The sequence below is a fragment of the Protopterus annectens genome, chromosome 8.part0 (assembly GCF_019279795.1).
Source record: "Protopterus annectens isolate FY-2018-M chromosome 8.part0, PAN1.0, whole genome shotgun sequence".
Lineage (NCBI taxonomy): Eukaryota > Metazoa > Chordata > Ceratodontiformes > Protopteridae > Protopterus > Protopterus annectens.
The window spans coordinates 727,095,137-727,117,023 of NC_056741.1; the positions used below are offsets into that span (position 1 = coordinate 727,095,137).

The 21,887-nt window shown below is 37.2% G+C and overlaps 1 protein-coding gene across 5 annotated transcripts in view; it reads right to left on the reverse strand.

Annotated features, from left to right (window-relative positions):
• The window catches only part of LOC122808998 (ras-related protein rab7-like), an 867,514-nt gene that overhangs the window by 310,759 nt on the left and 534,868 nt on the right, over positions 1–21,887 (reverse strand). For 2 of the 5 annotated variants that reach the window (XM_044080179.1, XM_044080180.1), the window contains one exon: positions 9,906–10,010. The exons of the other annotated variants lie outside the window; for them this stretch is intronic. The gene's annotated coding sequence lies outside the window, so the exon portion shown is untranslated. The remainder of the gene's footprint in view (positions 1–9,905; positions 10,011–21,887) is intronic. 5 annotated transcript variants of the gene reach the window in all.

A 21,887-nucleotide genomic window follows, 5' to 3' on the forward strand; every position in this document is an offset into this window, starting at 1 on the left:
TGGTATTGGGTTGGGTGGTTAGTGTTTCTAATACATTTAAATACATGGTTTGGATTTCCTGGGTCATAGAGGAGGACCTATATAGCTTGCAAGGAAGTGGAATTGGATTTTACCTATGGTGATTTGAACAAGGATCAGCCCAAGTGCATTGTCCTGTTTGACCAGCCTTGAAGTATTTATTTTTGATGTAAATAGAGACACCTCCACATTTGCCTAGATGTGTGGAAGGCATTATAACCCTGTACTGTTGATGTGCTCTCTGCGGCTTTAAACCTTGCCTCAGTGACCGGACAGACATCGGCATTCTGCAGAGTAAAGAGAACTTCTAGGGAGTGGAGTTTTTTTGTTTAGACTCCTAGCATTGAACAGTAATATCTCTATTTCTTGGTTTTGATTTGCTATGTCGGAAATAATTTCTGTTTGGCATTGCCTAAAAAAGGCACTATGGGGGAATATAATGTTTTAGATAATATTTGAAAGTCTAGAGGAGAGAGGGGCAGACCATCCTTGGCAAAGCAGTGTGGTCTGTTGACCACCTCCTTCCATGCTTACAAATATTGCACCCCCTTAGAATGACACCCGAAACTAAGTCAATTATTAAAGTCAGTCATCTTTTGCTCGTATTGTGGCATCATCCTTGTAGAAGGTAAAATGCTGCTCAATGTTAGGCTCATGCCAGCCTGTGACACATATTCCGAGAGCTCCATGATGTCTCTCTTCATATAGTCTAAAGAGGTAAGCCCCCTACATGGACTATGACCGTTTCAAATTCAGCCAGCTTTTTCTTCATTTTGACCTCTGATTTTTGCAGCTTTATCATCTCATCTGAATATCTGTTTAAAGCTTCTTACATTTTTTCCAGCCTTTTGTTGATATACTCCATCAGTGCTTTATTTTAACCAGGTCTGCATGTAGTTGTCTTATACCTTCCTGTAGGTTACTGGAAGTCATGCCTGAAGATTGCATTGTTTTTTTGCTGAACAGCTACAGAACTTTCCCCAGTCAGTGTTTCTTCCTCACCTGGTGTAGCTGAATTTTTTGCATGTCTTCTGTATTTCTTTATTCCTTTCATCCAGGCAGTTCAACTACTAGCTAGTTACTGAAATGTAACCATAAACGCAAGTCTAGGCCTTCTCTGCTGAGTTTCTGTTTTCACACTGGGAGAGCTAGAAACAAGTTGTTACTCAACGTGCAGCCATCTTAGAAGTCTCCAAATACATAAAGTCTCTCAGTCCAATATGTTATTGGTTAGTGGATAAAATTCATGTTTTAGAGATAGAAAGGAAAGCCCCTAGAGAGTGAATGGAGTTCACCTATTAAGGGAAACAGCAAGGGCAGGTCTGATTACACAGAAAATGTTTTTTTAGGGTGTGTTTGAAGTTGTTAAAGCTCTCAATGGTAGTACTGTCTATTGGCAGAGAGTTCCAGAGCTTGGGGGTGGCATGAAAGTACAGGCACTGTCTAGCTCTTTTGTTTGGAATGTAGGTGGTTAGGAGTTGTTTGTTTTAAGAACTGAGGGCTCTTGTAGGTATGTAGAGTTTTACAACATATTTGAGAGCTGGGCAACTATCAGGTGTATATATCACTTTATGTGAGGAAGACAGTTGTACTAGGCTTAGGTACTGTCTGAGTTCAAGCCAATTTAATTCTTTCAGAGCTAGGCAGTGGTGGGAATGGTAGGGGTAACCTGTGGCAAATTTGGTTTTAAGTTACTGCACATTTGCACTTTCTGGTATACTCACACTGTGGTTTAGTGTGTTCCTGGTTCATTTTTTTTTTTTGTAAGTGGTGAGGTGTTATTACGAGGTTTTCTGAAATACATTCCCCAAAACAGGCATATTCATCACCTACATGCACCTAAGTTATACAGCCTCAAGGACATACAACCACTATGCAGGGCAGTAATCTTCCCAACATATACTTTAATCCATCTCAGCAGCTGCAGTTTACTCCACACCCAAACAGCCCTTATCTCAAATACCAAATACCATTTCAGAAACAACTACTTAAAGCACTAGCTGGCACAACATGTCTCTCCTCACCATGACCAGTTGTCCAAAGGGTCTTTGAATGACCAAGTTGAATTAGCATGTATATGAATGATCACATACACACATTAATTTTATGAGAAACAGACACTATTACCAAACTGCTAAACATCTAATCAGTTTAAGCAAACTCATCTAGATATTTTGTGTCAGTATTTTATGTGCAAGTTCATAATGTGTAAAGCTATTTAATGCACTTCATCATGTGTTGATTTATCCACGCTGTACTTCCCCACTCCATTTCTTTTTTTGTCTTCAGCATGTGTTATCACCTAGCAATAATGCAACCATAAGGCCTTGATATTATTAATGCTAACCACATATTTCATGCACCATATCCCCATTTTTCTTACACAAACAAAATTCTTGCAGTAATTATATAAAATGAAGACTTTTCAAATAGTTTTAGCAGACTCAAAATTAATATCAGGCAGCAGGGTTTTAAGTAGGCAGAAGTGCAGTGTCTGGAAATTACACAAATGCAACCAGTGAGCAATTCAAAAACTGAACTATCTGTTGCAAGCAGGCTATAACTACAGCACAGTAACACACCAGTGGCACAAGCATGAAACAGCATAGCACAACATGTCACACAAAGCTCCAGTGCAGTGATGCCTTACACAGTGAATACTTGACAGTGGTTGTACAGAGTGCATAGTTTGTCAAGTGGCTATTGCAGACAGCGAACATGTATGAAGGGATCTGTATGAAGTACGGTAATAATGTGCTGAAAACGGCAGTAAACAGGAATCCCCTATTTGTATATGCTACCTGAAGCACCTATGTCTGATATACATTACATTTCCTAACTGGTGCATTCTCTGAGTACTGTTTACAAGACAGTTCCAGAACTTGACAGCACCCACAATACTGTGATGACATGACTGTCAGTGAGGTGCAAATAAAGAAGAGAAAAACACTGCTTCAAAGAAAACATTTTATGGTTGTGTTTCCAACTGCAAATAAATTTAAGTGGAGTCTGAAACTTACGCAGGAGTCAACCTTTGGAGAGGTTTACTGTTACACTACATTGGTAGAAGTGATAGTAGTGAGATGTATGACTTTAGATATAAACTCTGAAGACAGACACATAGCTGGAAACTGACAAGGTACCGAACAACTATGCAAGAAAGGCAGGCAACACTAGCTTTCACAATCTTCATGTAGTGCATAGAGTTTAAAAAGCAGAGTCAGCTCAGGACCATGGAATAACAGTGTTAGTGGATCAACAGGTGGCACACTTGCCTTTAATACTAGAAGATAAGAAGGCATTGGGCTCCATTTTCCTCCTCAGGTACCTGGATTAATTTTCCATCTCAAACACTGCAGTGCAGTGTAAGGGGACGTTACACTCTTGAGTGTGCAATACTTTGGATGAGACATTAAACCAAGGTCTCCTCTGCCTGAAATGGTGTACTCAGAGGGATGTAAAAGAGCTGATCGTACTTAATAAAAGGAGTATAGGATTTTCACCAGCTTAATGGCCAAATTTCCCCTGGCTAGAATGAATAACCCCTTGGGTCTTCCCTGAAAAGGGTGCAAGCCTAATTGAATTAACCATCAAAAAAGGGTAAATTAGTTTATATTCTAAAACAAGACAAGAATAAGATGACATTGCACGAGAAACAACAAGACATCTGGGTGTCATTCATTAAATGAAAAGATGACCTGCTGACCTGTTCTACTGCCAGATCTCTGGCATTAAGCAATATTTTTACAATGCGATTGAAGCACTCAGAAAATTTCATATAGCTACATAAACTAGGCAAATTGAAAGTATACTGGAACACATTTGCAAACATAAAATGTACCAAGTAAACTAGCAAGGAGACCTTAAGGTGACACCTGCAGCACAACCAAACATAAATATTACTTTTCACCTCAGAGACAAGATTAAAAAAAGCTAAAGTGAAACTTTTAGAGATGGGCAAAATTCAGAATATCAGGACTTATTCTGCAGGGGGTTCACCCATAACATCACCCAAGCTTAAGAATCCTTTTAAGTTATTTTTATTCATTTTGTTGAAAGTATTTAAACACCAACTTTCTAGACAGTGTGTAAGCAATCTATATATATATATATATATATATATATATATATATATATATATATATACACACACCCATATATATATATATATATATACACACACACACACCCATATATATATATATATATATATATATATAAATACACATATACACACACACATATATAAGTATATATGTTTTATATATATATAAATACACATATACACACACATATATAAGTATATATGTTTATATATATATATATATATATATATATATATATATTAAAACTGGCACTTCTAAAATTCATAGCTGCAAGTCAGAATACGTGTTGGCAACATTGATGTAAGCAGTGGTTATGTGAAAGAGACCTCATTCCAGTGTTTGATGATGAAAGGTGAGATGAGGTAACAAGTTAAAATTTATTCTCGTAGGTAGATCTCAAGTCTAAATATAAATAGATGGAACTTCATCCAGACAGAAGATTTACAACCTTCATAACAGATTCTGGACTCATGAGATCCTGGAAAAAGCTTAGCTGCTGAGGTATTCTAGCACATCATACAGCAAGTTTATCAATGACATTATTGTGCATGGAAAAAGGCAGAAGTAGCATGATGAGGCACTGAGATATATGTTATAATTTAATGCTGAAAATAATGGTTTAACTTTAAATAAAAAGGAACAGTATTTCTGGTAAAAATAAAAAAGTGCTTGAGCTCTATGGTTTTCTTTTATCTGACAATGGCAGGCCCTTACATTATGCAACAGTATGGGCACCATAAAGACGTGACCATGCCAATTGCAAAAGAAGTGAGAAGCCATTTGGGGGATGATAATCTACAATACTGAATTTATTAAGGATTTTAGTAGGATTATTGGCCCTTAAGAGAACTAATGGGGAAAAAAGGTACTCCCATTTGTTTTGATAGAAGAGCCTCGGGAAGCCATTGGCATCATCAAAGAAAGTCTTGGTCCAGAAGCTGTATTCTCTTATTTCAGATCACAAATCACAGCAATGCAAAGATGATAACACAAGCTCCACTAACCTAGGAGCCACCATATGCTAGCTCCAAGACAGACAAAATTATATCCTATATTTGGAGGGCTTTGTTTAATGTTGATAAAAGACATTCATTTACAATTGTTTGGGCACATGGACATTTTAATACAAGTTACCGGGAAAGGAATTCACAGTTGTTACTGATAACAAGCCTTTAGAAAATATTAGTAAAACTCTATGGTTCAAGCCTCTACACAGGACAGAAAGGTGGTCATTAAGGCTTCAAGCTTAGATGTTCTTAAGGCTTCAAGCTCAGATGTTCATACAGAACACAGGAAAGGCACATACAGTATGGCAGATTGCTTATCTAGACATTCTACAGATTGCACAGAGAAGGGAGAGAACTGCTTCAATGATACTTAAGAATATGAGATTATGATATCTGAGTATGCAGTAATTTGAATATTAATGGTGAAAGACAGTGTGAAACTGAAGAGGTCTGTTTTACAGAGCGCCAAAAATTGTTACATTAATAATGTGGTACAAGAAAGACTGTAATGATCCCGATACAGAAGCTCTAAGAAAATCTGAAAAATGTAAAGGTGGGAGAACAGCGGCTGACAAAAAAAAAATATATATATATACTTAAAGGAACAAGCATAATGCAATTACAAAGACTTCAAAGAAACTGTATAGGAACCACACATGAAATCCGTAGTGAACAAAGTCCATAGACAGAAAAGTGTGCTCCCTCAGACAGATGAGACAATGGAGAGCATGTAAAAAGACTACACACTTTGTCAGATCAGATTCATGTTGGCTCACCAAAGTAAATAAATTTAAAAAATGTTTGCTAAAACTAACTTTGTCAAACCTCTGAGGAATATTTTGTTTTGCAGGGGGCAAAAACTCCCCCTGTAGTCCCATGTGTGGGGACAGCCCCTTAGCCCCTATACACACACACATATATATATATATATATATATATATATATATATACACACACACACACACACGCGCGCGCGAGCGCACACACACGCATACCAACTTCAAGATCAAATAGCAATCAAAAAACTGATAAACTCCACAATCAATTAAAGTAGTTTTGGTGAACAGACTTTTATGTTTGACTAAAGTACCTTTGGCAATTCAGCAAGAACCCTGATGGATCAATCTTCCACATCGCAAAACAGTGCCATTGCAATTGTCAGAGTAACATGAAGAGGTCTGGACTAATTAACACATTGATTTCTAAGGCCCAGTGAATAACATAGGATGTTTGTCACTACTTGTAGATAACTGTGACAGATGAGCAATAGTAGAGACAATTTCAGTTGTAGCTGGTTCAGCCATTATTCCAGTGCTTGAAGAAATTCTACAGCTTTTGAAATGAACAATATTATCAGACCTGACAATGGTCTACCATTCAGCACTCCAACAGTTTAGGGAATACTGTGAAAGTCAAAGCACTCATTAAAGAAAGAACACCAATGTGGCCACAATAAATAGGAGCATACCTCTCAACGGTCCTGATTTCTGCAGTATGTCCAGATTTGTTCTCATATTTTTGGTCTGTTCCTCTTAAAATTTGTGTTTTCATGGCAAACTACAGAGGATTTAAGTCACAAAATAAGGACATACATTTGAGTTTCATACTACATATCCTTCAGAAAATGCAAGCTAACACACCACCTGTTATTCTAACAAAATTCTAAGTTTATAAAAGCAACAGTTAAGATCTGTCCCTATTTTTGGATCTTTGTCCCTCCATTATTTAAGGTTTTGTCCAAATTTCTTGTGTTAGAAAGTTGAGAGGTATAAATAGGAATCGTTGAATGTTTTATGGAAAATATATGAAGGCCATTAGTACAGCAAGAGTAAAAAGAATTCTCTTGAGGCACCTGCTGAACAAGATGCACAAGCAAGCAGAAGAGTTTGGCTCTTCACATAGCAGGAACAACACATCCCAGTTTGTTATTCTGACATAAATTCTAAAAATATGACTCTGGGAATAAGTAATACAAGGCATAAGACAGATGAAGAAGTGAAACAGGCACACTGCAAAAAGATGAAATGAAACTGAATGCATATGGAAAGGCAGTTTTACCAAAGGTAAACACATTTGCTAAAGAACATTCAAAAGGGAAACATGACACTCTGTTTCATTCTGAGTTACACATAAAAGTGAAAAGAAGACAATTCATGTTCTTGGTAACAAATGTGTAACTGCTTATTTTGGCCTTTTCCCCAGTGAGGGATCAGACAGACCAGGTGTGAGTTAAAATTGTGAACATAAGTTTGCTTCAGAGCATTAAAAATACTATAAAAGTGTTTCAAAAAGACATGACCTTCTGCTGAAAAGCTCTGAAAAAAAGATCAAAAAGAAGGAATGATATCCATTTTGAAAATTATGAATGTTCTGATACTATACAGGTTAACGGTAATATTACTTTTTCAGTATTTCCACAGAAAAGACTTCAAAAAGGTGCCTACAAAGTGCCTTCATTTAGATTTTAGCTATAAACTGTGCGAAGATGTTATAACAGTGAACCTCTAGATTTTAGCCCTTGTTATACATGCCAGTATATAGGAATTCACATTTGAAAAAAAAAATAAAGCTGTGTTAAAAAAGCAACATACCACTGAGTAAACATATTTTTCACTGACTGCAATATGTTTTTAAAACTGTTTGAGTAAGAAAATAACTTATTTAATTTATGCAATTAGTATATTGTGCAAAATGCTGGGTTATACTAATCAAATGCTGGAATCAAAATTGCAGGATGAAATATTAATAACCTCAGACTCGTAGATGACAAAACTCTGATGGCTAAAAGTGAGGAGAAGTTGAAGAGATAGTTGATGAGACTATTAAGCACAAATGCTGGCTTGCTGCAAAAAAATAAAATTATGTCACCTTGCCATATCAAGTTTTAGCAAGTAGAGGGAAAAGATGTAAAGGCACTGAGAAATTTTATTTACCTGAACACCAAGATAAAGACCAGTATCCATACAAAACTTGTAACAAAAAAAAAAAGTAATGCAAATCAATATCTTCTACTACTTTTAATTATATTACATACTTTTGTCTCTAATGACGCAAGGACCTCTGAAGAAAAATGCAACACTTCTACTCTTTTGTGGTAGATTAGGGTTTTTAACAGTGATTTCATTAGGAATTTTCAGGGTCTTTCCAGTTGTTGATATGTTAAGTGAGGCACATCATCAAGAGGGCACTATGTAATAACTGGCTTAATCAATGTTAAATATAAGAAAAGAATGACCTTTTTTGATTTAGATGACATTTCCTTGGTGATTAGTCATACTAAGTAGAACTTCTTGACTAAAGTCATCACATGATAATCAAAGGAGGAGGAATTATCAACCCATGTTCCAAGGTCCCTACCAACATTCTCATTTTTAAGTTGGATATTGTCTATACTGTATGCTGGGGGAAGAGTTGTCTTCCAAATGTGACAATATTGCACTTTTTTTTAATTGTATTTGAGTCCATCTTTAGTATACTAGGTATTTACGAATGTAAGCTCCTGCTGAAGTGGTTGGTTGTCAAAAGGGGACTTGCAGTCATCTGCAAATTTCGTGAGCCAGTGGTCTTGGTTCATGGTATAGAGATCACACTTAGCCCTGTGGGACAACATCAGTCAACACCAGATCTCTGATGAGGCAACTACCACCCACATTATGTGGTTTCTTTTAGCCAATTTGCTATCCATCATACCACATAGGGAGTCTATTTTTAATGTGTTAGGTTTATTAGCTATACAGCATGTAGGATGGTGTCAAATGTCTTGGCCAGGTTCAAGGCATGCCATGTAGACATCATGGCCACCGTTAAAAGCTTGTGTTACTCTCTCAAAGAAGTTAACTAGATTCATTAGATAGTACCTAGCATTGACAAAGCCAAATTGTTGCAGACCTAGTCTGATGAGATTTTTAATATCGTAGTTTATCAGGTCCATTATAATATGTTCTATGGCTTTGCAAATGAGACTGCTCAGGCTGAAGGGCCTATAATTCCTGGGGTCAGTGATAGGGCTATCTTTGGGGAATGGCATCACAACTGCTGTGCAATGGACCTTATAGAAAAAAAGCCTGTGACCAATAAAGTTAAATATGTTCATAATTTATAAGTTCATAGGTGGTTACTAGGCTATTGGCCCAAGAGCCATTTTAAGCGAAGCCAAGTTTACCAAAATATTGCTGACATGTCAATACCCCAAGAAATTCTACAGTTATGACATCGGCTTCTACACAAGTAAACCTTTCCCCCGACCCCATGTGCAAAATGGAAAAAAGGGGTTGAGGATGGATGGATGGATACAGGCTTGTACACATCAAGCATTCACAGGCTGCCTCTGTTTTAGGAATCTTTCAATTTCCATGCCTAATGTTCACTTAATTATACATACTTATTAAGACTCATTGCTGCATACATCCCTCATTCATAATTAGATGATACCTATACTCTCCTTAAAAAGAATAATCTCAACCTTTCACTGAAATGACAAAACAATTTTTATACATAACTGCTGCCTGTATAAGTCAGTAAGTTGTACATGGGGTTTCTCTTCAGTAACTTCTACCTCTGTAAAATTTTTGAATTGTAACTACTGTATATGCCTAAATGTAAATAGAAATGTAACTACTCTGTGCTTAACTGGAACCAAGTATAATGCAATATAAACAAATGGAGCTGGCCTCCATTACTCCATTTACTTTCCCAGTAAACAAAGACAAACAAACAAATAAATAAATTAATTAATTAATTACATTTAAAACTTTGCCACTGATTGATTACCTACCACTGAAAGTATATTTCCACATGTTTTCTTCACTTTTCATTTCATTTCAGACATTTTGCATGTCCCTGTTCAATCATATTCTTCCCTCCATGTCTCACCAGTATCCTAACAGGAGAGAGGAGAATCACGGGTGCTCTATTTAACACTTTTGTTAAAATTACACCGTAATGCATCATAGCAAAAAAACATAATTTTACATCTTATTCTTTCTACACCACCAGAGTCTGGAGGGTCAACATTACATGAGCATAAATACAATCATCAGTTTCAAATGTTCACTGCAGTGAGACTCTTATTCATCCTACCATTCACTTTCCTTTACTTAATATCCCACTGTTACTTAGCTATTTTGGCCAGGTTTATGTCCATCTTTTTATGAATGGAAATATCTTATGGACTAAGTGAATATTCACTTTTAAAAATAATTTTAATTTGTGTTATAATAATTTTTTTTCAAATAACAGAATAAACTGAAACTTGAAATCCTGAAGCTTGAAACCTGCCTCTTCTTCCCTGCATCACTAGACCCCCCCCCCAACTTTCCATCTACGTAAATGTGCCAGAGTTCACAGTTAAATGCATTAATGTCTGCATTTATCATTCCCATGCTACTGGGACAGAATACACCAAATTCTTATCAAAAGTACTCTAACATCTCTAAAGTCACTCACTACATGTCTATGAATAAAAAGACTGCTGTCAATGAATGCATGAATAAGCCACTTTTTGCCAGAAATTAAAAATAACTGTAGACTTTTCAACTTATCAAACCTAATTTGACGAGCATGTCTAAGTAATTGTCATTTGGCATATCTTGAATGACCTATTTTTTTTTTTTTTATATAAACCTCCTTTGCATTAAACCAGACCTGGAAAAAGACAGTGCTATGGCTCTAATAATAATAATAATAATAATAATAATATTATCCATTTGTTAACCAGGTAGGCCCACTGGCCACACACTTCCTTTTCAGTGGTGACCCGGGGGCAATGTCCGGTTAAGTGACTTGCTCAAGTTCACACAGCAGATAAATATGGGGTAACATAATCAAACCCTGTACTACAGGAACTACAACTCACAGCCTTAACCTTCTATGCCGACTACCAGGCTCCAGCATCTGAGGTGTTGGCAGGGGAAGGATGAGTATGCTCATCCTGGTGGGAAGTGTGTACATTCAGAGCCCTAGTGATGACTAGGAACACACTGAGTGCTTGTCCTAAGGGCATAATGGGTATTGGGTAAGTCACCACAGAGGCAAGACAATACACTGTCAAGCCCCACTGCACATCCAGCCCTAGACATTAAGAGTGCAAGCAAGGAGAAGAGAAGTTAGGGCATGGTAAAACACTCCTTAGCAGTATGATGCCCTAAGTGTATCAGTCTCCTTACCAGCCCTGATCAGGGGTTGGAGTTAGTCAGCAGAAAGATGGAGAGCACTGTAGACCCAGTGGACAAGAAGAGATCCTGGGACAGCCAATGGTCTTCTATGAGGAGTGAAAAAGATGAGGAAAAACAGAGCAGGATAAATGTGCCACTGTCACACAATCACAAAAATAAAATGAAAGCTTGTTTTTATAAAGAGTTTATGTTACATTAAGAAAGATGACTGTTTTAGGTTTAGTCTACCATGTACAGTGAACTTGCCAAGCATAAAATGGTCACTTCATTTGTTTTACAACACTTAGTGTTTAACCATTTCAAACCTAATATTTTAACTGCATGAATCAGATCAATGTACAAGTCATAGATGCAGGTGATTGTTTCATGAATCAATTTTGAATCAAAGTAAATTAAATAAAATTACAATTTCCCTTTTGTCAGTGACTTTTCTAAATGTAAATCTTAATAAACAAATGTACTACATATATTTCTAGCCCTCAAAGTTGTGGGAGACAAAAATGCTTAGTTTTCCAGTGATGTGTGCTGTACATAACTTGGGGCTACCACTAAAGACGTAATTTTAAAGCTATAACTTCCTGAGAGTATTATGATCAAATCATTGCTTGACCTGAAGCAAACAAGAGACATTCTGAAGTTCAAATACCACTAAATGACACTGTTAAAACAGACACAGCGTTTCCTAATGCATGGACTTGATCTTGCAAAGATAACAGTCCTCTGACTGAAGCTATTGTAGGGGTAGATACACTTATTTTCAGTCAGAAGGTATTTGTTCAAGTGAATAATCTTTTTGTTCTCCAGTAATACAAATTATCAAGGCTCCAGCTGGGTAATTCAAACCATAGGGTCTAGGAGTACCACATGTCTGTCTTTTCCCAGGAAAATTCTCATTTAGACAGATGTGTCCTTAAATTAATAAATCTATATCAAAATAAAATAAACAGTTTAATGAAATACTCTGCCAGGGCTTGTTTAGTATTGTTTATTATCAGCTCTCATGTAGAAGTATTTCTGACTCATGTAGGAAGTATTTTTGGTAATACATAGTACCTTCAGTACATATTCTTTAGTGATGATAGGGTTCTGAAGAATTCAGGGATATGCAGACTTTGATTGTCATCTCCTGGGTAAAATCTGCACTATCTGTTGGGTCAGAAAAAGGGATGCTATTTGAATAACTTCACAGTAACATTGGGTGATATTTCTTAGTTTCCTAATGTACGTAAGAAAAGGCTTTTTAATTGTTCTTGTCTACAGATGTCAACTCAAATTCATGGGCTATTTTCGTAAACCTAACAGTATTTTTCAAGTTTTGCGTTAACTGTTATCAGATGATAGTGAGGTCAGTCACTTTCATCCACAAACAGCCTCAGTATCCAATCATTATAGCCATTTTATTGAATGTATACATATCAGATGCCCAATTGTGATCAACATAAAAATAGTAATAATAGTCACAGTACTGTATTTTGCTTGTTTTACTCAAACACACACCAGTACTGCGGGTCCATATTACATTATCGAAGTTTCAAAACTTCGAATCTGATATGGTCGACACCATATAATCGAAGTCTTGAAACACTGAAAATGTAATAAAACACAACTTACACAAACAAACAATTTAAATGCTCTAAGCAGGGGGGGCAAGCCCAGCTGCAACCCCCCCCCCACTACTTAAATATGCCAACTCCGAGATTGCACTATAGTGCAGAAAAGGGAAATCTTCCCTTTCTGTGCTGTATGGTAGATCTCCGTTAAAAGATTCAAAGTTTCAAGACTTTGATCATACGGTGTTGGCCATATCAGCTTCAAAGTTTTGAAACTTCGATCTTCTGATATAGACCCAGTACTGCCAAGCCAGATCAATAACTGTTTAAGTGTGATCAAATAACAGCAGGAGTCAGTTTAATCTATAGCCTGCCCCACCAATTATCACTTGATTGTGTAAACCTCAGAAGCTTGATTGTAATCAAATGAACAAATGTATAATAATGAATATCAGCTCATTGCTGTCAAACATATAGCATGCAACATGTTGCATCCTCCCACACACTGATGTTCCCACTATTTACATCAGCTTTAATGAATGTGCATAACTCAGGTACCTGTGATCAAATGAATAAGGAAATATATAAGGTCACAGTAATGTATTTTAGCTCACAATATAAAAACAGCACAACTCACTGCAACCACTCCCACACACAGATATTCCCACCAATTGCAGACACATTTTATCAATTGTGTGTACCTCAGATGTCGGACTGTGACTACATGAATAAATAAATAAAACATTTCTATTGCAAAACATTTAATCTTGCTGCTGTCCAAAGTAGTACAACCCACTGCACCACTTCTAATCCATACCACTGGGCATTGGCTGTTAGCAGTGCCCTGTACAGTGGCATATGCCTAGGCAGTAACATTTACCTATAAAGTTAAACAGTGCTGCATTATGTGGCAACAAACTTAAAACAGCTAGCTTGTGCACTGAATAGCACTGCCATATCCTAGCATTATATAACATTTTACCCTTAACTCCAAAAACTACCCTAGGAGACTCCGGTTTAAACCCATTTCTTAATCCTAAACAGCCAACCCTATTCCAGGATCGGCCAACATGGATATGCAATTTCAAAATGTCTCTGTGTCTGGCTTTGTAGATTTAGGCATCCAAATGGAATATAGCAATGGTCTCTTGTTCTCAGACAACCAAGTTAATCATTAAAGAAAACAACACTGTATGTGAGAGATGCAAATACACAATGTCCGAGGCAAAAATCTTGCATACAATGAGGATGTCAGGAATACCCACACAACATCCCTCACACAAACCATTCATCACATACAAACAGATTGTCTTACATTGAGGCATTTAAAAGAAACCTTCCCAAATCTCAAAAAACTCCAAAGTCACCTAATGGCAACACTGCTCCTCAGTAATCACTACAGCACAAACCAAATGCAACACCAAACATCTCACAGGAGTCTATACATAAATGTCTCCTAAACACAAAGCCCATAAGACAAGCATACACTTTATCCAATATACCTGTCATTGGGGACTCCATTGTGTGGCACATAGATGCCCCACTTAGGTTAGACAAGGAGAAGGTAACAGTTAGTTGCCTATCTGGAGCCAGGATCCACAATATCATGCATGCACTCAAGTTTCTGCATCCCAGGTACCAATATGGTTCTACAATAATCCATGTGGGTGTAAATAACCTGATAAATACCTCACTAAACTATATGAAAAGAGACATAATGGAGCTCTTGGAATGTGTCCCAGACAGGTATTATCCTTGCATTGAGCAGCATTCTACCTTCACCAAAGATGATGCCACAGCACGAACGTAAAGTTCTTCTTCTTTCGGCTTTTCCCAGTTAGGGGTCACCACAGCGGATCACCTTGTCTACTCATGATTGGCAGTGGAGTTTTACAGTGTTGAGTTGCCAGCTCGGCGCCCAACCTTCCACAGAAGGCACACACATGCACACACTCACACCTAGGGCCAATTTAGTGTGTTCAATCCACCTGCAGCATGTCTTTGGGATGTGGGAGGAAACTGGAGCACCCGGAGGAAACCCACGCGACCACAGGGAGGACACACAGAAGGCATCCCAGCCGAGGTTCGAACCGGAGAACCTCTTGCTATGAGGCGGCAATGCTAACCACTGCACCACCGTGATTGACTTTAATAATTGGCTTAGTTTCTGCTGTCACTTCATGGGGATCCAACATCCTCATGGGAGAGCATGGTCAAAAGACCACTTTGCCAAAGATAGTTTGCACTTGTTCCCCCTAGGCTTTTGGATATTGGCTAAAACTTTATCTACTCCCCAGAACCTTTTTTTAGGCAATGCAAAGAAAACAAATATATCAACATAGTGAAAAAGTCTATAAGCAACCATAAAGTGTTACTGCTCAATTCTCTGAGCATAAACAAAAAACGCCAAGCCCTTCAAGACCTTCTCATTCTGGAGAATGTAGATAGATATCTGTGCCATGACTGAGACTTGGTTTAAAACTGTAGGGGAAAAAAAGCCCAACCGAATCCAATTACATTTTTTTCTTTATAGAAATTGGAAATTCACACATGTGCACTGTATCTGAGGCTTGAAACAGGACAGACAACTATTTAAGTAGGAAAAAAACAAATAAATAAAATTAAAAAAATATATATATATATATATATATATATATATATATATATATATATATATATAGATATATATATATATATATAGATATATATAAATATATATATATTTTTTTTCAGTTTTCATCTGAGTGGGCTACAGCCCAGCAGTCACCATGAACTAGGGTTGCCACCTTCCTTCGTAGCTAAAACCGGAGTAAAGTCAGACCCCTCGTGTCACCAGTAACCCCACCCACCCCTCTCCCGCCCACATCACTCCCATTTTGTGACATCGCAATGACATCACTCGGCAGGGAACGCCTTCTTTTTCGTTCCTGCTGCCTGCTTTTGGCTGATTTACTATGCTTTTCTGTAAAAAAAGCAGAGTAAATCAGCCGATTTACAAACTCCAATAGTTTGTTTCCTTTTTGAAACAGAATACCGGAGTTTGTACAGTGTTTTCCGGACTACCGGAGAATCAGTTTGATTTCCAGATAGTCCAAAAAAAAACAGAGGGGTGGCAACCCTACCATGAACTACCCCTGGATCTGACTGGTGGAGGATCTGCAGTTGAATCTCAGGCCATACACTGCCTAAAACAACATCTGGTTAGATAATATATGGGGACAGGGAGTCACGTAAAAAAATTATTTACCACTACAGAGTTCAAAGCAGTGGGCTTTCATGTTAGGGACTTACCTTCAGACTATACACCAAGTCTAAAATACATGGTTGTCTGTAACAACCCCCTCTAAGAAAGAGATGTACATGCCCCCCCCCACATCCTTAATTAGCTGATGCACTATGCTGTCCCTTACTAATACAAAAGAAAATATTTGTTCTCAAGATGGTATAACATACAAACTGTTCTATTCCCATAGAAATATTAAGTGGGTGTGCTCCCTAATTTTCAATAAACAGGAATGATGTACACCAAGTGCGCCAGTGTACTATCTAAACAGGGCTAGGAACCATGTGTTTCACTCCCCTGAAGAAGTTTCCTGCTAGCATAATCATGCTTAAGGCTTGGCACACTTTGTCCAATTTTTTCAGTAACCCTCAGCTTAGTGATGCAACTGCTTCAGAGCATTTTAGAATTGTTTTAGTTACAAGTAAAAAGTGAACTTACAATTAGAATGTCAAAGCTTTGTGCTGGACATAAGGAAATCTAAAATTCGTTCAGTAAAAATGTTAGACAATAGTCATTCATTCCAATAAAAAGGTTTCTTTTGTTAAAAATATGAGCTGTAGAATTATATGACAGGTCTTAGCAACACAATATCTTTTGCTAGCAACATTTTTCTCAGCATTTACAAGTACAGAAAACATTCTTCGCCACAATGCAGTAAAACTGGGTGAAACTAAAAGAGCTAAAAGTCTGTTTATTAAGATTCCTAAAGGTAAAGGAAATTGAAGTAGCAATATGTGACCATCCAACTAAGTGCGATGTCAGAATAGCTCCTCCTTTGTTTATTCATATGCTTCTCACATGTGTATTGTTTTCTGACAAGTAGAGTCTCTACAAACAAACACTTGGTTGTGGGAGGCTGGCATAATGGTTGAAGTGTTTACCTTACAAACAAAAGGTGCAGGGTTTGATTCCCACATGGGGTAACTGCCCATTCGTAAAACAAGGGCAGTTAGCCTAGTACTGAACTATTAACCTATGTGTTTACTCCATATTCTCTAAAGAAGCCGAAAACAATACATTACCACAATGGCAGCATTTCAAATTTACCTCCAGCTACAAAAACTGAGTAAAAGTCTCTAGCAACATGAAAACAAATACAGTTAAAATTCTCAATTCCAGTCAGTCCCATTAGTATTATAGTCAATGTCTGAATTTACTAACAAATACAGTTGGACATAGTGTATACCTTATTTTAATTTAAAGCCCTGTCACTATACTTGGTATCCTACAGACTGCTAAGAGGTGACCTGTGGTGGGCATACAAGGCATCCTCTGACCCATTTCTGATGGATTCACTGCACATCAGCATGTCAAATGGCATCAGAAATAAAAGGTCTAGGGATTTAAACCTCTTCTGCAGCATCAACAGAACAGTTTGGGTGGGGTAGGTATATATCCCAGGGGATACCACTGCTGTGGAACAGACCTCCCATCCACATAAAACAAATTTCATCCCTGTTCATATTCAAACACGACTTAGGTCTATGGACAGGAAACAAACAATTTACCCTAGGACTGCCCCTGTACTACTAATAAACACAGGCAGCTTCTACATGCTTTACCCCATGTACGGGTCCCCTCCAATTATCTTTGGTATGATCCAAGCTATTCTCATTAGGTGTAACATAATTATTGACCATGGGATGGGTATGGCCAATCTACAACCAAATGGGATAGGTTATGTCACGCACAAAAATAGAAATTGGCTAGGGTTGAAATGGCCCGCAAGAACAACTAACTTAGTACTTTCCTATGAACTTATGAACATAAAGATGACAGACAATGTAGATAAAAGTACACAAAGAAAGCAATACAACAAATGAAATTCAGTCTATATTGTACTAATTTTGGTAAATATTTTATGAATCATCTGTACATATAACTGCGTGTCAACCCTCAAACCAGTTTGTGCTTTTTATTTTTCACATTTCTTTTTTGCTATAGTCATCTACATCTGGCCTTGTGCAATATTTAAGGGCCATTTAAAACATGCATATGCATTCACACGACAGTTTTTCAAATTATATCTGTGTGTATCATCAAATCACATTGTATATAAAAGTTTACAAAGAATGTAATAAGATAAAAACATGCCTCAAGTTATAGACCTAAACAGAAGAAATAAGGCAAGACGCTATCGCAAGGATTTACATAAGCACTTCTAATGTGTGTGTTTGTATGGGAGGTAGGGGAGGGGGTTAGGCAACAGTTTCATTACACTTTTTTTTTTTTAGATTGCATGAAACGTTTTCATAATATTACTTCTTGAGTTACTTTACTGCGGTGGTGGTGCTGCGGTAGCATTGTCGCCTCACAGTAAGATGTTGTCCTGTTCGATTCTCAGCTAGAGTGTCTTCTGTGTGCAGACATGCATGAATGGGCGTACCTTCGTTAAAGGTTGTGCTTCAGGGCTGGCAACTCGGCACGTAAAAATCTACTGCCAATCATTAGCGGACCGGAGTTCCGCTGTGGCGACCCCTAACCGGTTAAAGCCGAAAGACACAACAACTTCTTGAGTTACTTTGTCAGTGTCTTGGTTGCTACTCAGGTAATTGTTTGCAAGCAATTAAAGGGATACAGAATGTTTAGCAAGTATGCAATACTTTTCTTTAACTTGTTGGTAAAATCTAATACATAAGGGTATATTAGAAAGTTTAATTTTCATACAGTCTGTTTAATCAAGGGTTAGGTGGTTGTCAAAATGTATAATGTCAGGTTAGTATTGCATCATCTTGACTTCCTGAAAGCTTTTGCTAGCTACACCATTAATATAAGAAAATAACTGTACTGTTTCCCAACATCTCTCACTTGACACAATATTGTTATGATTTGCATTATTTAAATTCCTTAGTAATGACAATCAAGAGATCAGTGCTGTTAGAATGGTACTGCATGTAAGATGTTGCCTGAAATTCAAAAGGAGCTTAAGACTGGCCCCTAATTCCTAACTTTGTCATTCATAAGACACATCAATGAAGATACCACTCCAAGAATGTACCTACCCCGCCTTCGCAGGCTAAAAGTATGAGAAATTCCATTACTCATGTACAGGGAAGATGGTTTGATATATATTTTTTAGATTCTACTACGTTTAGTGGAATAACTGTTTTGCTACTGGTACTGAATACTGAAAAACACCATGTACAGACACACAATTGACGGTAGCTTACCCCTTTCCCAGACTATTAACAATCACAGCCTTCCTCAGGTTTTCCAAGATGGCTGCACACTGATCAACAGCCTAACTTCGGCTCTCACAGTGTGAAAACAGAAACTGAGAAAAAAAGATGGCCATTGAAACTGTTTTTTTTTTTTTGTTTGTAAAATTCAGTTACACCTCTTGGATGCCAGCAAAGAAAAAAAAAATGGAAAACCTGAAAGAAAATCAACCAAGAAAGGCAAAGAGAAAACACACTCTCTGGGAAGGATTCTGTAGCTGTTCAGCAAAAAGCAGTTCAAGCTTCAGCTTTCGTTCAAGAGATGTCTTCCAGTAATTTAAGGGAAAATAAAATGTACTCACATGTGATTAAAATAAATAAAACAATGAAAGAATATATCAACTCTAACTAAAAACTGGAAAATATAAGAATCTTTAACTAGATGTTCATATGAACTGACAAAACTACAAAAATCAGAGGATGAATGCAGAAAAAGCTGGCAGAGTATGAGGCTTCCCAAGAAGAGCTGTTTCAAAAAAAAGGGTTAAAAGAGACCACACATAGTTGAATACTTCACTCTGATGGAGAATGAATTGAGTAGCAAGGTGGAAACCTTGTACAATGATATTACTATCAAATTTAAAGGGGACATGTTTGAGCAACGGCTAGACAATGTACTACATCAGACATCCTCCTATGGAGAGAGGTTACAACAAATAAAATTGCGCAAGTTACAAAGAGACTATCATGATTTTACGAACAGCCAAGTTTTTGTCTGGCCTAGATATCGAGATAATAGAGACACTAACTCAACTTCCCCTATTATAGATCTAGTAACACGCAATGATACATCAGACCCACAGAGCATTGCCCCTTTAAGAACAACAACTGTGCTGGAGAATGCTCCTACGTCACACACAGGAACTGCAACTTCCTCTACGCAGGAAGCAGACAACACACCACCGCCGAACCAGTTGGCTTTACAGCGTTCTACATTGCAGAATTTGGGTGCCAAACCCAAAATAGCTCAAAGTAATATTGAGCGTGTTTTACCGCTTCCAGTCTACAATCAAGGCATACTGAGAGGCAGGTCGAACAGCCGAGGAAGGTCCAAGAGGAAGTACGCAGGCGAGCAACAGGACTGCAGAGGTCGAATGAGGGATGGAGCGACTTAATTGTAAACCTTTCTGACCATGAGTTATCAGAATCTGACAAGAGCTTATTGAATCGAGGACTTACATATATACCTGCACAGGTCAGTAACATTGCTGAAGTGCTAATAGATTTAAGACTTTTCATCCATGCTATGTCTTTAAAATTGTTTTTCAACAAGAAAAACAGAATGAACATTGAGTCTAGTAACACAGACATTGTCAATTTTAAAAGAAAGAGCGTTTTTACGCCAGCGCCTCCACCTGTGGCAGAATGTTATCTGAAAGCTTGTGAAAGTGATCTGTATAAGTATTATTATGAATATAAGCATACTTCAATGTTTTTTCACATGTACACAAGTGAATGGGAGAATATTTATACCTTGAAACGTGCCATTAATCTTATGATAAAACCAGCTGATAAAGGAGGGGGCATTGTGTTACTAAATACTGACATGTACATTAATAGTATGTTAGATTTGCTAAGTGAAGCAGAAACTTATAAACTAATTGATAAAGCTGATCTTGATAGATTTATACAGTACACCAAGAGTTTTATGATTTTGTAATGGGTAGACAGATTATGAATTGTATTTGTATTTTTTCATAGAAAAACCGAAAGTACCTTACATAAAAGGCCTGCCAAAAATACACAAGAATATAATGCCACCTCCTATGAGACCCATAGTAGTAGGTAATGGCTGGGTCACTGAAACACTATCAGTTTATCTAGAAAAGAAACTTAGACCTTTAGTCACTGAAGTTAGCTCTATTCTAAAGGACACATATCAGCCATTGAATTCTCTAGATAGCCTCACCAATGGTCCAACTGAAGAATGCATTTTGGTCACATTAGATGTGAAGAATTTGTTTACTTCAATACCTAACACTTTTGGTCTGGAAGCCTTGAGATCCATTATAAACAGTAGCCACAAATTCACGACTAGTGAAGAGACTCTATTATGTTCAATTTTAGATTTAGTATTAACCAACAATGTTTTCATGTTTAAGGATAAGATATATTTACAGCAGTGGTGGGTAGCTATGGGAACCCCCTGCGCAAATACCTATGCTAATTTGGTGATGTATTACTGGGAAAAGACTCATCTCTTCAATAATGACAATTTTAAGAAGATAAGTCTCTACAAAAGATTTGTAGATGATGTACTGTTATTTTGGAATGGCACTTTAGATGAGCTTCTCACTTTTATTCAGTACTTAGAGTCGACTACCATGTTCTTGAAATTTACTGTCAACTATTCACACCATAGCATAGATTTTCTAGACATTACAATCACCAAAGACAAAAGACATGTTATCAATACCACTATTTTCAGAAAAGAATGTTGGAAAAATACATTACTTCACTACAACAGCATGCACCCTAGATTCATTTTTGACAACGTAGTGAGAAGTCAGTTTACTAGGGTTAAGAAATTAT